Below are 16358 nucleotides of genomic sequence, written 5' to 3' on the forward strand. Positions count from 1 at the left end.
CCCTAGTCTGATATCAAGCCGATAATTTATAAGCTTTATTGCAATACTACTAGTACTATCCAAGATTAGTCATAGTTTTGGCAGAGCAAGGGCTCGTGTCTGTCATTTTCTTTATTGAATTTTTATGCATAATCAATTGATGGTATCTCTCTCATAATCGTAAGCAAAATTGAATAAATTCCTGTGTTGGTCAGATAATAGAGGGCTGGTAAATTTGTGTGGCATACATCTAGTGTTGTATTTTGGGTACTACATTTTACTATCATTGGTTTTATATTCAATGTTATTGATTGTATATAAATTATTGTATAATAAATAATTTATATTTTTGCATTGATGCTTGTACCTTGTTTTACTGATTGCACAATATAATTAAATAACCAATCAAACTCTTTTTGAGGTGTTATATATGTCTACCTCGAGGATCAAAATCGATATCCCCTACAGCATGTTATAATATCTCTAATTGCGTGCGTTACCGCACCTATGCGTAACCAATTAGATTGCCTGAAGAGACGAGAACTAGCACAATTGCCTCACTTAAAATTACCCTTTGGAGTGTGATCATCCAGCCAACTGCTACGTGAATCTGCCCTTTACTTTATTATGTCTGATGTTTTTACACTTTCGAAATTAGATAATTGGTTTTAGTAACACCATTTCCTGTAAAGAGGATTCTTCCCTACAATGTGTCAATTGTGATGAACAATAATAGTTCTAATTAGATCTCTAAGTGGCCCATATAAAATGACAGAAGAAAGCATTTTTGTTGCTGTTGCTTTTTCTTATTATCCACTTCACATTCCGGCCATTTCCTCCTTCCTGACAGAGCCTAATTTTGCAAATCTGACATGTGTCACGTTATGTGGTAATAACTTTGGAATGCTTTTACTTATCCAAGCCATTCTGAGACTGTTTTCTCATGAAAAATTGTACTTCATGACAGTGGTAAATTTGAGTCGCTATATTTCACATTTATTTAGAAAATAATCCAAAATTTACCAGAAATTTAGAAAATTTGCAATTTTCAGTATTTCAATTTCTCTGCTTTTAAAACAGAAAAAGATACCTCATAAAATATTTATTACTTAGCATTCCCCATATGTCTACTTTATGTTGGCATCATTTTGGAAATGTCATTTTATTTTTTTGGGACGTTAGAAGGCTTAGAATTGTAGAAGCAATTCTTAAGATCTTTAAGAAGGGGCTTCCGGTTCCGGCGCCGACATGACTGGTCGCATGTGAGAGGAGCTCCGTCTCTGCAGCTCAGCGACTACATTCTCCCAGTCACACCAGCTGCCTGATATCCGCTGGCAGTTGGGACAATCTACTTCACAGCTCACCGGGCGGTTTATGGACCGGTACCTAATCTTCATGGGGAGCAAATCAAAGAAAAATCTGGCCAAACCAGAAAAGGCGCCAACTGAACCTAAAATGGCAACCCGCCAGAATGAGCCTGCAGTTCATTCCCTGCCGAGCGACTCACCCCAGCGGCCCCCGGTTCCCGCCGAGGAGGAAGATTTTCCCTCAGTGGATTACAAACAACTAGCGCTGGAAGTGGCGGCTCGGATATCACCGGACTTACAAGAAGCTCTCTCTTCTACGGTGGCACAATCTCTTGCGACGATACAAACAGAGGTTACGCAACATGGGGCCCGCCTGGAGGAACTAGAGACCAGGATGTCGGATATTGAGGCTGACAATGAAATGCTAAAAAATCATCTAACCCAGGTGGTGTCGGAAAATACAAAGTTATGGAGTAAAGTAGACGACCTGGAAAATCGCTCCAGAAGGAGCAATCTCCGCCTGATAGGCCTGTCCGAGAACATTCCAGCACGGGAGCTCATCGCCATATGTGAGTCCGAACTGCCGGGGGTGTTGGGGCTAGGGGCCAAATGTAAGGTGGAAAGGGCCCATCGGGTGGGCCAAAACATGCAACCTGATGATACTACTAGGCCCCGGGGATCACGCCTGAATCAAACGCGAGGAAGCAGACCCCGCCAAGTTATAGTTAAGTATCTGGACTATGCTGATAAGACTGCTATACTCCGGGCATACAAGCAGCAAGGCGGAGGGGTGCTGTTACGAGGGCAACGAGTACTTATCTTTGGGGACTATTCTGCTGATGTCGCCAGGCGCAGAAGAGCTTTTGCCCCTATTTGCTCTGCACTATTCAAAGCCCAGATCCGCTTTTCTCTATTATACCCAGCAATCCTAAAGGTGCAGCAACCGGACGGGTCTGGGGAAACCTTCGACTCACCTACAGAAGCAAGTCGGCGTCTAAAGATCAACATGATGGAGCGAACCCCATTACCAGCGATTACGTACCGCAGCAGTACAGTCAACGCGCCGGCATCACCTGAGATGGAGTCATTAAGAGAGCCAAGAGGAGCCACAGGTCCACCTGCTTGGAAGGGGCGCACCCCAGCCGTTACCCAGAAAGAGGCCGGATGAGGGACATTCGCTATCGTGGGGTGAAGATGAGTAGTAATAATACTTGATATGTTCCTACTGAAGTTTGGAGCAGTTATTTTATCTTTATCTTATTCTACCTTTGTTTTATTGTTCTCATGTTTGATGGACATCATGCACGGGACGCTCGGCCAGACCTCCTTATATGGCCGCAGAAGGCGAGGTTTGCCGCTCCGCCATTTTTTGTCATTATTACTGCCAATGTTAGTTGTATGAATGCAGTTGCCTACTTCAATATGGCTGTGTACCAAGCTATATGAGAAGTCGCTGAGCGAAAGAGGAGGAGAGATATGAGTTATTATAGTATGCTGATGAGATATGCATGCTTGATCAGAGTGTTGGGAAGAAGTGAAGCCTTTAACACTATGTGTAGGGGCAGGAGCCCTTGGTTTATGTCTTTAACTAGACGTTCAAGTTTTAAGTTATGTTGGGTTGGGCAGGTTACAAGGGGGGGGAGGGGGGATTGGGATAGGGGGCACGGGTTATCTCTCTCAACATTGCTTTTCATAGATCTTTTCTGGGTTTACCCTCATGGCTAACAATCTAAAAATAATAACGTGGAATGTAAAAGGTCTCCGATCTCCGCATAAACGTATTATGGTTCTGAAACACCTAAAGCGTCTGAAAGCAGACATAGCACTACTTCAAGAGACCCACTTAGATCAGGGAGACTTTGTTAGGATGAAGAGATTATGGGTAGGTGAGGTATTTGGATCTCCGGCTGTGGGAAACAAAGCTGGGGTGCTCACGCTTTTAAAAAGAGGGCTTCCATACAGTATAGTGCAACAGTCTCATGACTCACAGGGCAGGATTGCTCATTTACATCTCACTTCACACTTAGGGGATATAAGCCTGTATAATGTCTATGGCCCAAATGAACGTGATGTGGGGTTCTTCAACTCCTTGGGAGCTCGGGTTACGGGGGATCCCATAGAATTGAAGATCTTGGGGGGTGACCTAAATGCGGTGGTGAACCCGGAGGAGGATAGACGGAGAAACCAACCTAGAAACCTGAGCTTAGACACACGAGACTCTAGAATGTCATCGTTACTCTAGGATGCTCAGCTGATTGACACATGGAGGGCCTTTAACCCTGAGGGCAGGGATTTTACACATTTCTCCAACGCACATAGCTCTTGGTCCCGCCTAGATTACTTACTTGTGAGTAACAGCGGTTTATCCCTTATATCTGATCCCCGGATAGAGGAACTAATTATATCTGATCATTCAACAGTCTCAATCCTGCTTAGGGACCGTATCCTTAGGGGCTCTGACTTTATCTGGAGATTTCCCTCTAATATGTTTTCAGACGAGGATTTCAAAAATAGATTAAGAGGGTGGTGGTTGGAATATTTCCAGGACAATAGGGACACAGTAGGTCCCCAAAGCCTCTGGGATGCAGGTAAAGTGGTTCTACGGGGTAGGATTATGGCATTTGTGGGGAGCAAAAAGAAGAATATCAGAGCCAAAATAATAGAGTTTAGTAACAAATTGAGGTTGGCTTACACTAACTTTTTGGGTAAACCGCTTCCTAGTTTAAAAAACATCTGGCAATCAGCTAAAAAGGAGTATGAGCAGTGGTTATATAGATGGGAGGCGATCTCACAATCAAAATGGGAAGCCCGTCTGTACAGGCACGGTAATAAGTCTGGGAAATTATTGGCGGGGCTAGCGAAAGGTCAACGACCTACTACTATCATACCTCCCCTCAGAAATAGTCTGGGTCACTTACAGACACACCCCAAAGACATAAATGCAGTCCTGAGAACATTTTATGAGGATCTCTATAAGACCCCAAACACCCCTCCCTTAGATAATAAACAGTGGTTGGAGAAAGTATCTTTGCCGAAACTTAGTGAAGAGGAGAAAAACGCCCTCAACGCCCCCATCTCCAAGGAGGAAATCGAATTTACTATAAAAAACTTATCTTTAGGAAAAGCCCCAGGCCCAGACGGGTTTTCTGGCGAGTTTTATCGTCTCTTATCCCCAGAGATCTCACCTCTACTAGAGCAAGTATTTAGGAGCTATATGCAGGGGGAGGCAATCCCGAATCAAACCAATACGGCCCACATTAAAATAATACCAAAGCCAGGGAAGGACCCAGCGTACCCATCATCATATCGCCCAATTTCTCTAATAAATGTAGATTTGAAGATAATCTCCAAAATTTTAGCAGACAGATTAGCAAAGATACTACCAAGATTAATCTCCCCAGCCCAGGTGGGTTTTGTACAGGGCAGAGCAGCAGTAACTAATGTCCGCAAGGTACTTACGATTTTGGATGAGGTCAAACTTCGACCTGATCTCCATCCATCCCCAGCATTAGTAACAGTCGACGCTGAAAAAGCTTTTGATAATGTTCACTGGGGATGGATGGAACAGGTACTGGAGGTGATGGGATTTGACGGGGCCTTCCGCCAATATATAAGGGCATTATACTCAGACCCGTGGGCTAGGATTCATACCCCAGGGTTTTTGTCACAGCCCTTTAGGTTGGGCAAGGGTACCAGGCAGGGTTGCCCTCTATCCCCCCTCCTATTCAACCTGGCCTTAGAGCCCCTCTCTAGGAGACTAGCTGGGGATAGCAAGATCGAGGGAATTAAGGTGGGGAATAGGGAACTAAAACACGTGCTATTTGCTGATGATTTATTAGTATTTTTAGAGAACCCTTTCAGAGATCTACCTCGCTTGTTTCAACTGTTCTCTGATTTTGGTATTAGGTCAGGATATCGAGTCAATACAACCAAATCTGAGATATTGTTTATTGGTTCAAACATCCCAAGCACTAGCGGAAAACCGTTAGGAGTCCCCCTCCAGGTAGCTACGAAGTCAATTAGATATTTAGGCATCCAGATAGGAAGAAACCCGGGGACACTTTATTCGTTAAATTATCCACCTATTATCCAAAAGATCAAGGGAGATTTGCAGAGGTGGATGCAGTTCCCACTGTCCCTTGGGGGAAGAGTACAACTAATAAAAATGATGTGCACTCCAAAACTTTTATATCCGATGCAAACGATTCCCATTCTGGTCAAACATAAGGATATATTGGACTTGGAGTCAGCATTCAGAGCTTTTATCTGGAGGGGACGCAAGCCTCGCATAGCTTTCCCGAAACTTCAACTGCCTAAGGGATCAGGGGGAATGGCATTACCTGACCTAAGGTCGTATAACTTGGCCGGTCTATTAAGACATGGCGTCGATTGGATTTTCGGAACCAACTTTTACACTAACACACAACTGGAGACCCAATTAGCTAGACCATGGGCCCTGGGAGCACTTCTACACACGAGGTTCTCGGCTCTGCCTCTTGTGGCCAAACAAAGCACTTTGTTAACTGACACCATTGCAGCCTGGAAAGGGGTAAGGAAGATTTACAAGCTTCCATTCATGATTTCAAAGTTCATGCCGGTCTGGGATCACCCAGAATTCCCAGCAGGCACTGAGGCAAAACACTTTGAACCATGGAAACAGGGAGGTTTTGGGAGAGTTCAGGATTTCTGGGACAGGCAAACTAACACCTATGTGTCTTTCGGCGAGCTACAAAAAAGATTCCCGCAGGTCAAATCACAGCATTTTTTGGCACACGCTCAGATGGTTAGTTTCCTTAGATCTAGAGTGAAAAACATGGCTGGGGAGTTCTCTGTCAATCCTTTTGATCGTTTGGTGGGGAATGGCTCCAGAAAAAGATCACTCTCAGAGCTTTACCACGAGCTGCGAGATAGCAAACAAAAGGGTCTGGCAGATAAGGTCTTCTCTCACTGGAAAAAAATATTCCCCTCACTAGATGCAGACACGTTAGTACTACAAGGATGGAATATAGTCAATAAAGTAATTATCAACCAAGTCTGGAGAGAATCTCATTTCAGATTTATCCATAAAGCCATCTATGGATTCCAATTCTCTTCTCCCCTCCTATCCTCAGATAGGTTAACTAAATGCCCCAAATGTCACTTGGAAAGGTCAGATCTGAGTCATGGAATGTGGTCCTGTCCAGCCTCCCAGAAATTTTGGAAATTAGTTAGGTCTCAAATTAAAAGATATTTGAAAATCTCAATTCCTTTGTCTCCTGATTTGATACTTTTCCATGCTCAGGCGAATGGGACCAATGTGCAACCAATTATTCATATCCTGCTATTAGCAGCCAAACGCTGTATCCTTAAACATTGGCTCAAGCCTCAATTACCATTAATGATGGAAGTCCTCAACCACGCTAAACTTTGTCTGGATATGGAAAGGATTGAAGCGGAACAAATTGGAGAGCGATTTATAAACTCCTTTTTCAGGAGGTGGGAGGCTTTTATAAAAGTGGTATACTCAGACAGGGATATGCATACTTTAATGACCCCATTCACTCTATCCGAATGGTACTTGAAGAAAAAACTAAGCCAAACTTTGGGGAGACTTCAGATTGACTAATAACAATGTTAAGCACCTCAGGGACACAGAGAGAGAGGGAGGGAGGGAGGGGGGAGGGGGTTGTTTCAGTAGGGAGGGGGGAGGGTCAAGGAAGGGAATGTATTATATTGTACTGTTTGTGAATAATGAGCATATTGTCTTTTTTTTCTTTTTTTTTTATGAAGACGATAAGGATGTACTGATGCTGTACAATTGTCTAAATATTTGAAAAACTTAATAAAAATTATGTTCAAAAAAAAAAAAAAAGATCTTTAAGAAAATTTCAAAAACCAACTTTTCAAGGACCAGTTCAGGTCTGAAGTCACTTTGTGGGGCTTACATAATAGAAACACCCCATAAATGACCCCATTGCAGAAAGTACACCCCTCAAGTTACTCAAAACTTATTTTATAAACTTTGTTAACCCTTTAGGAAAATGGAGATGACATTTCTAAATTTCACTTTTTTGGCAGATTTTCCATTTTAATCAATTTTTTCTTTAACACATCGAGGGTTAACAGCCAAACAAAACTCAATATTTATTACCCTTCTGATTCTGCGGTATACAGAAACACCCCACTTTTTGTGATGTACGGTGACAAAAATGGCTTTTTTTGACACCTTTTTCTTTTTTATAGTATTTATTGGTCGTTACGGACGCGGCAATACCAAATATGTATTTTCTTTCTTTCAATTTTTTATTACTCAATTGGGGAATTACCGTATTTTTTCCCCTATAAGACGTCCTAGGTCCATAAGACGCACGTAGGTTTTTGAGGAGGAAAATAAGAAATTATTTTTTTAACCAAAAGGTGTGCTTTTGTTGGGTTTTGAACTAATGGTGGTCTGTGCATGACACTACTATGGGGGATCTGTGGATGGCACTGTTATGGGGGGGTGATCTGTGGATGGCACAGTTATGGGGGGGGTGATCTGTGGATGGCACTGTTATGGGGGGGTGATCTGTGGATGGCACTGTTATCCCCCACCCCATAATAGTGGCATCCACAGATCACCCCCCCCATAACAGTTCCATCCACAGATCACCCCCCCATAACAGTGCCATCCACAGATCTCCCCCCCCATGACAGTGCCATCCACATATCCCCCACCCCATAATAGTGCCATCCACATATGCCCTAATATACCTGTGGGAGGGGCCGGTGCGGTCACTGTACTCCGGCCCCACTGCTCACTCACTGCTTTATTGCCTAAATATTTTATAATAATAGCTTTCATTGAAGTTCCGATCCGATCCCAAGCCCCATCTGTACTACTTACTAAATGTCCTGTAGCAGGCAGAGCAGGGCGGGTGGCCGGAACTCACTGATGTCACGTGCCTGCGCCGCCTACTTTATGAATGAAGTAGGCGGTGCAGGCAAGTGACGTCAGTGAGTTACGGCCGCCCGCCCTGCTCTGCCTGCTACAGCCTACAGGACATTTAGTAAGTAGTACAGATGGGGCTGGGGATCGGATCGGAACTTCAATGAAAGCTATTATTATAAAAGGTTTAGGCATTAAGGAAGTGAGTGAGCGGTGGGGCCGGAGTACAGTGACCGCACCGGCCCCGCCACATTTGCATGACACCGGCCCCTCCTTCCTCCCCCGTCCAGCTGATACATCGCAGTCTGCGATGTTGCAGCATCGCTCCATAAGACGCAGGGGCATTTTCCCCCCACTTTTGGGGGGGAAAAAGTGCGTCTTATGGGGCGAAAAAAACAAATTACGTACCGGTAATTCCCTTTTCATGAATCCTCCATGACGGCATACCATGAGAGATGACCCGCCTCCGACCAGGTAGGGACAGGAAGTATAAATTTGACTCTCCTCCGGCTCCTCCTCAGTGTCTTTCTGGATCGACAGCCTAGAGAGTGTTCTTTCGAATCTTTTTCATTTATACCCTTTTTTTTTTTTGCACACCATCACACACACACCATCACCTATGTGTAGAACTATCATATTCTTATGAATGTGTATATATTATATATATATATATATTTTTTTTTGGGTGGGAAAACCCCTATGCCGTCATGGAGGATTCATGAAAAGTTAATTACCAGTACGCAATTTGGTTTTTCCCTTTCATCCTCCATGACGGCATACCATGAGATATAACATATTAAACAACTGGGGGGGGGGGGATAATAGCTTGAAGAACCTTCCTCCCAAAGGCCAGATCTTGACCTGCCTTAACATGGACTCTGTAATGTTTGATAAACGTATTAGGGCTAGACCAAGTGGCTGCCCTACAGATCTGCTCTAGTGAAGCGTTAGCCCTTTCTGCCCAGGAGGCAGAAACTGATCTCGTAGAATGTGCTGTAAAGGCTTCAGGAGGCGATTTTTCTAGCGCTTTATATGATTCCAAAATCGCCGTTTTAATCCATCTGGAAACAGTATTTTTTGTCGCTCTCTGCCCTTTATTTGTGCCAAGAAACTGAACAAATAAGGAGTCCGTCTTTCTGAAGGCCTTCGTGGCTTCTAAATATATTAGAACTGCTCTGCGAACGTCCAATTTATGAAACCTTTCCTCTCCTTTTGTTTTCGGGTTGTCACAAAACGAGGGAACCAATATTTCTTCTTGCCTGTGGAAATTAGACACAACTTTGGGAAGGAAGGAATTATACATTTTAAACGTAATTCTATATGAAGAAATTACACAGAAAGGCTCATTAATCTTCAGGGCCTGGATTTCACTAACCCTGCGGGCTGACGTAATTGCTACTAAGAACAGGGTTTTTAGTGTTATATATTTTATTGAGACCAATGATAAGGGTTCAAAAGGACTTTCTATTAAGCCTGATAAAACTACATTGAGATCCCAGGGGGGAGTCATGGCTTTTAAATGATGGTCCCAGTCTGTCTGCCCCTTTAAGGAATCTGATAACCCAAGCATGATTGGCAATTTTTTCATCAAAAACTGCACTAAGAGCCGATACGTGAACCCTTAGTGTATTGGGACGAAGGTCTTTCTCCAGCCCAGATTGTAAAAAACCTAGAACTGAAAGGACTGAAAATTTTTCAGGGGATACCTTCTCTTTTATACACCAGGTATTAAAAGTTCTCCATACTTTGTTATAGATTTTTGAGGTTATCTCCTTTCTGCTAGCCGACATAGTATTAATGACGGGATCTGACAGGCCTCTAGCTTTTAAAATCAACCTTTCAGGTTCCAGGCTGCTAAATGCAGCCTTTCCACCTCGGGATGGTGAACTGGTCCCTGCGACAACAAATCCTGATCCCAAGGAAGGATCCATGGACTTTGGATGGACATGATCTTTAATAGTGGGAACCATGATTTTTTCAGAATAACGTGAGCCCTGTCTTGCCTTATCTTCTTTATCACCCGAGAAATTAGTTGCAGAGGAGGGAAGGCGTAAGCTAGATGGAAATTCCATTTTATTGAAAAGGCATCTATCCCTTCGCTTCCGTCTCTTGGATTGAGGGAAAGGAAACGATCTACTTTTGCGTTTGTGGCTGACGCAAAGAGGTCTATCTGGGGAACCCCCCATTTTTTGGTTATTCGGTGAAAAACTTGTTTTTTCAAACTCCATTCTGTTTGATATATCTTGACCCTGCTTAGGAAGTCTGCTTTTACGTTTAAGCTTCCTTTTAAATGGACTGCTGACAGGGATCTTATATTTCCTTCTGCCCAGGAAAAAATCTTTTCTGCTATTTGGCTCAGACATTGGCTCCTTGTTCCACCTTGATGGTTTAAATATGCCACCACTGTTGTGTTGTCCGATCTTATTTGGACATCTTTTCCTTCTATATATTGACTCGCCACTTTTATAGTCTCCCAAACCGCCATCAATTCCTTTTGGTTTGAGGACAAAGTCTTTTGGTGGTCTGCCCAAGCCCCTTGAAAATAGTGATGAGAGTAATGCGCTCCCCACCCCCAAGGACTTGCATCTGTTGTGACAAACGCCTGTTCTTCTGAATTCCATGGAATTCCCTGGCATAGGTGATCTACTTGTTTCCACCACCGAAGAGATTGGATTACTGCAAAGGGAATCAGAACTGTTTGGTCCAATGAACTCTGGTTTCTGTCCCAGCAGGTTAAAACCCAATGTTGCAGGGTTCGAGAGTGAAACTGCGCCCACTTTACCGCAGGAATGCAAGAGGTTAGAGTCCCTAGCAGTCTCATAGCCTCTCGTATCGAACAAGATGGGTGACTTTGAAACCTTGAGACTTTTTCTACCAGTCCCGAAACTTTCTGCTCTGTAAGTGACGTCCTCTGACGAGTGGTGTCCAGGGAGAGGCCCAAGAAAATTATTTCCTGGGACGGGACCGGCTTTGATTTTTCCCAGTTTATTAGCCATCCCGCTAGATACAGCGTCTGGCAGGTTACTAAGAGATTTTTCTCCAGTGACTGCCTTGTTTCGCCTACTATCAGTAGATCGTCTAGATAAGGAACAATCAGGATGTTTCTCCTTCTCAAGTGGACCACCAGCTCCAGCATCACCTTTGTGAAGACTCTTGGGGCCGAGGTTATCCCAAAGGGTAATACCTGGAACTGAAAGTGGAGCAGATCTTTCCCCAAATAGACCGCTATCCGCAGGAATTTTTGAGACGTATCTTAAGTCTATGGAGGCCAAGTAGTCTCCCTTTTTTAGCAGATTCACGGTTGATCTTATTGTTTACATTTTGAATCTGTTGTATTGTATAAATTTGTTCAAGTTTTTTAGGTTTATTATTAACCGATATTTCCCTTCAGTTTTTTTTTACTAGAAAAACGGTTGAATAATATCCCTGACCTTTTTGAGAAGGTGGAACCGGAGTTATGGCTTTTTGAGCCAATAGCTTCCGAATCCCTTCTTCCAGATTTGTTTGAAGAACTGTTGTTTTTTGAATTGGAGTTACCCTGAAAATATTTGAGGGAGGAGGAAGACGGAAAACTATTTTGTAGCCTTCTGATATTATGTTTAAGACCCAAGGGTTTGTTGTAATTTTTTCCCAATAGTCTAAAAAAGAACTTAATCTCTCTCCTACCTGAGCACTGGCGTCATTGCTTTGACGGTTCCGTATTCTTTGTAGAGAACAAGTATCCTCTACTCTTCTGGTTTCGTCCCCTTGACCAGCTCGAATCCCTATTCGTTTTCTTTGTTTGGAAGGGGGTCCCTTTTTAAACTCCCTGAAAGGGAAATTTCCTTTTCCCGGAGTCCCTGGGAAAGGTTTTCTTTGAGTCGGAAGCCTTTTCTAAGATGGATTCTAAATCTTCCCCAAACAACAAATTACCATGAATCCCTATTAGTTTTCTTTGTTTGGAAGGGGGTCCCTTTTTTAACTCTCCGAAAGGGAAATTTCCTTTTCCCGGAGTCCCTGGGAAAGGTTTTCTTTGAGTCGGAAGCCTTTTCTAAGATGGATTCTAAATCTTCCCCAAACAACAAATTACCATGAAAAGGCAAGGTACATAACTTTAATTTTGAACTGACCTCTCCCGACCAAGACTTTAACCAGAGGGACCTTCTTGCCACGACCGCTAACCCAGATGCCTTTGCGGCTATCCTGACTGATTCCGCAGTGGAGTCCGATAGGAAATCCACAGCTTTAATTAAGAGCGGAAAGGAATCTTTTAGACTATTATATGAATTTCCGCTTTTCAGCAAGGATTCTAACTGCGTTAGCCATTTCTTTAGTGATCTGGATACCGATGTTGCAGCTAAGTTTGGTTTAAACAAGGCCGCACAAGCTTCCCATGTTTTTTTGAGGGTTTGATCCGTCTTTTTATCCATGGGGTCCCTTAATGATCCCATATCATCAAATGGCAAGGCGTTTGGACCTTTCACTAATTTAGATAGGGAAACGTCTATTTTAGGGCAAGTTGTTAAAAGGGCCTCATCTTCACTAGAAAAAGGGAGCCGTCGCCTTATTGTCTTAGGAATAAACAATTTCCTATCCAGGGATTTCCATTCTCTTTTAATTAGATCGTGCATATTTTTATGCACCGGAAAGCCTCGGTTAGACCTCTGCTCAAATCCGCTGAACATTTAGTCATGGACTGATCTGCGGACCTTTTCCTCAGAAAGATCCATAGTGGCCCTAACTGCTTTAATCAACTCTCTGGTATCCTCTGATGAAAAGAGATAGTTTTTAAATTCAGAATCAGAATCAGAATCTTCGGACCGGAGTTCACCTGATTCTGAATCTTCCTCTAATTCAGAATCAGACGTTTTTGTCTCTGGTCCCTGTGCCTGTTTGGAGCAGGAAGGGATTAATGAGGTATCTGACATAGCAGCCCTGATTTCCTCCCTAATAGTGTTTTTAAGTTCTTCCTTTAAGGACGGAACTAATTCCTTAGAAATGTTGTCAGTGCACTTTTTACAGACTTTCCTAGTAGAGGAATCTGAAAGTTTAACAGAACAGATACTGCACTTTTTTGTCCTCTGACTAGTCTTTGCTTTTAGAGCACTCCCTTTCTCACTCTGCACACATACAGAAAGAAAGAGAACATACAAGGGTTAAATATCAGAATATACTGCCTTAACCCCTGTCCTGGTGGTATTACTCACAGATACAGATCCCTGAGTGGTCTCCATAACTTCACCAGGATTCAGCATGTTTCAGGGTAACCAGCAATCTTACTGTTCCCCCTTAAATAGTTTTACCTTAAGACCTCAGATCAGAGGACGACCTCCGCCATAATCCTGCGCGATTTTGAATCTCCCGCCGCCGCCAGCATGCGATCCACCCCGGAAGTGCTCTCAGGCCCCATACCGGAAGTAAGCTGTGGAACGCATGGAGCGCGTCCACTTCCGGTGACGACACTGTGAGCGCCGGCCATGCCGGATCGCAGTGTGGAGTTTAGCAACCGACCGGAGGGACTCCCTGAGTGTCCGGTCCCACGTGGACCTGTCTGCCCGCGCTAGCAGCAGGTAAGAGACAGGTGTTCAGAGCCCGTTTCCCAACTAGGGTTCGGACTCTGCTGCCTCCTCACATGGTATCCTCTTCTGTCTTCATGGTCGGCGACCATAAGAGAAAACCCTATCTCCTACCTGGAGGGACAGGAAGACACTGAGGAGGAGCCGGAGGAGAGTCAAATTTATACTTCCTGTCCCTACCTGGTCGGAGGCGGGTCATCTCTCATGGTATGCCGTCATGGAGGATGAAAGGGAAAATACGGTATTTTTTTTTTTTTTTAACATGTGAAACCTTTTTTTTTAAACACTTTGTTTTATTTTTTATTTTACACTTTGCGTCCCCCATAAAGGTCATACAAGACCTCTGGGGGACATTTACCTTTTACTTTTTTTTTTTTTTTTTTCCAGACCATTGATTTCTCCTGTAACGGGCTGACATAGTAGCCCCAGTTACAGGGGAAATACACCCCCCAGTGAGGCTGTACAGCAGAACACAACGCTGTACAGCCTCAGTGCAGGGCTGATCGAGGTCTGTAGAAGACCCGACAGCTCCTGCACTCTCCCGGCCCCGGCAGTCACATGATCGCCAGGACAGGAAGCAGCGTAGCTGTGTATACAGCGATCTAGAAGGCAGGGACACCTGGGAACTGTTCCTGCCTTCTCTCTGGGTTGCCTTGCTGTCACTGACAGCGGGCCCCCCAGCTCGGCAGCTGCACGGTTAGCGTGCAGCTGATATCTCTGAATGGACGTTCCAGAATGTCCATTCAGAGATAAACATCCACCCATAGGACAGTTATATCCCATGGGCGGATGTGAAGTGGTTAAACGGGGTTATCCCATGAATACTGCAAAAAAAATAAAAAATTAAATCAGACATCATGTAGTACATGACAATCTCTTTCTAAACAAAGATAGAACCAGCCCTGTACCTCACATGGATCCAAAGTTCTCCCCATTTATTGTTAAAATTGTTCTGTTAGATATATACCAAGCTGGCAGCTCAGGGGGCATGTCCTTTTTTGCTGTAGCTCTCTTCCTACCACAACTCAGGAGGCAGTTGAAGGACAGAGAAGTAAGAAAAATAAACAGCAGGTGGTGCTATACAGATTAATTTTATTGACTAGCTCAGTGGCTATACTAAAATTTTGTTACATGCAGGTATAAAAGTATTCAGATCTAGGAGATGGTTTGAAACTGCAGAATTTTTTTTTGTGGGACAACCCCTTTTAGTAATATTAATCTATCCTGAATAGCTGCACATTCATATGCATCAGTAATAATCCCTTCTGGGTAACCCCTGCTGGAGAATGGCATTTCTCATCCATATCATTGGGGACACAGGTTCTGTCCTTCCTTCCGAAGGTGGTGTCGGCATTCTTTCTAAAAGAGGAGATTACTCTCCATTCATTTTGTCTGGACCAGTCTCATCCTCGGGAGCAGTCGCTCTACACGCTGGATTTGGTACGAGCCGTTCGAGTCTGTCTCAGACGTCATCTTTCAGGTGGACGAATTCCCTGTTCATGATTCCAGAAGGTCCGAGACGAGGGCTGGCGGTGTCAAAGGCTTACATTTCCAGATGGATTCGTTTGGCTATTGTGGAAGCGTACCGCTTTAATGACCGGGCCCCTCCCTTCCGGGTGACTGCTCTTTCGGCTTGGGCAGTGGGGGGCTCTTGGGCGGTGCATCGGCCCTTCAGGTATGAAAGGCGGCTACCTGGTCATCTTTGCACACGTTTTCGAAGTTTTACAGAGTGCACACCCTTGCGTCTTCTGATGCTTCTCTGGGGCATAGAGTTTTGCAAACTGCGGTTCTCTGATTGACAGGAGCGTTGCTTGTTATGCCCACCCTTGAGGACGGCTCTGTAACATCCCATGGTCAAGTCTGTGTCCCCCAATGATATGGGTGAGAAAACTAGATTTTTGTACTTACCGTAAAATAAGTTTCTCTTCCGTTCATTGGGGGACACGGCTCCCACCCATTATTTCGTTTATGGGCCTTTTCGGGCCTGTGTGGTTCTGGGTTGGTACATAGTGTGGCTTCTACTGCTTTTGCACTAAATGATTTAGCTTACAGCTTTAGCATACACTTTGTGTGCTTAGTGTTCGCCCCCTAGCGGCAACAGCTATACCCATGGTCAAGCCTGTGTCCCCCAATGAACGGAAGAGAAACAGATTTACGGTAAGTACAAAAATCTAGTTTTTAAGTTCCTGATGTTTAAAATACTGACTGCTATTAAGGTCTCAAGCACACAGCCGTTGGTCGGCCATTCCGTGCTTTGGGCACTGCAATGCACGGGCAACATCCATGCGGATTCCGCAGACGGATCCAGAGCCATTGAACTTCAATGTTCTATTTTTTTGCGGTGCGGAGGCACAGTGAGAAACTGTGCCTCCGTTCCGCTGACCCATTCGAAGTGAATGGGTCCGCATCCATGATGCAGGTTGCACACGGCCGGTGCCTGCATATCGCAGTTCGGAATACGGGAACGGCCGTGTGCATGAGCTCCAAGTCTGAGCAACTATCTATAAGGTAACGATGTTTTAATGTGACATGGATGGTAACTCCTATAATGTAATACAGAATTAAAATCTTCACAACATGTTGCATAAAAATCATTACGGTAAAAACAAT

Source organism: Bufo bufo, chromosome 4, assembly GCF_905171765.1.
Source record: "Bufo bufo chromosome 4, aBufBuf1.1, whole genome shotgun sequence".
Classification (NCBI taxonomy): domain Eukaryota; kingdom Metazoa; phylum Chordata; class Amphibia; order Anura; family Bufonidae; genus Bufo; species Bufo bufo.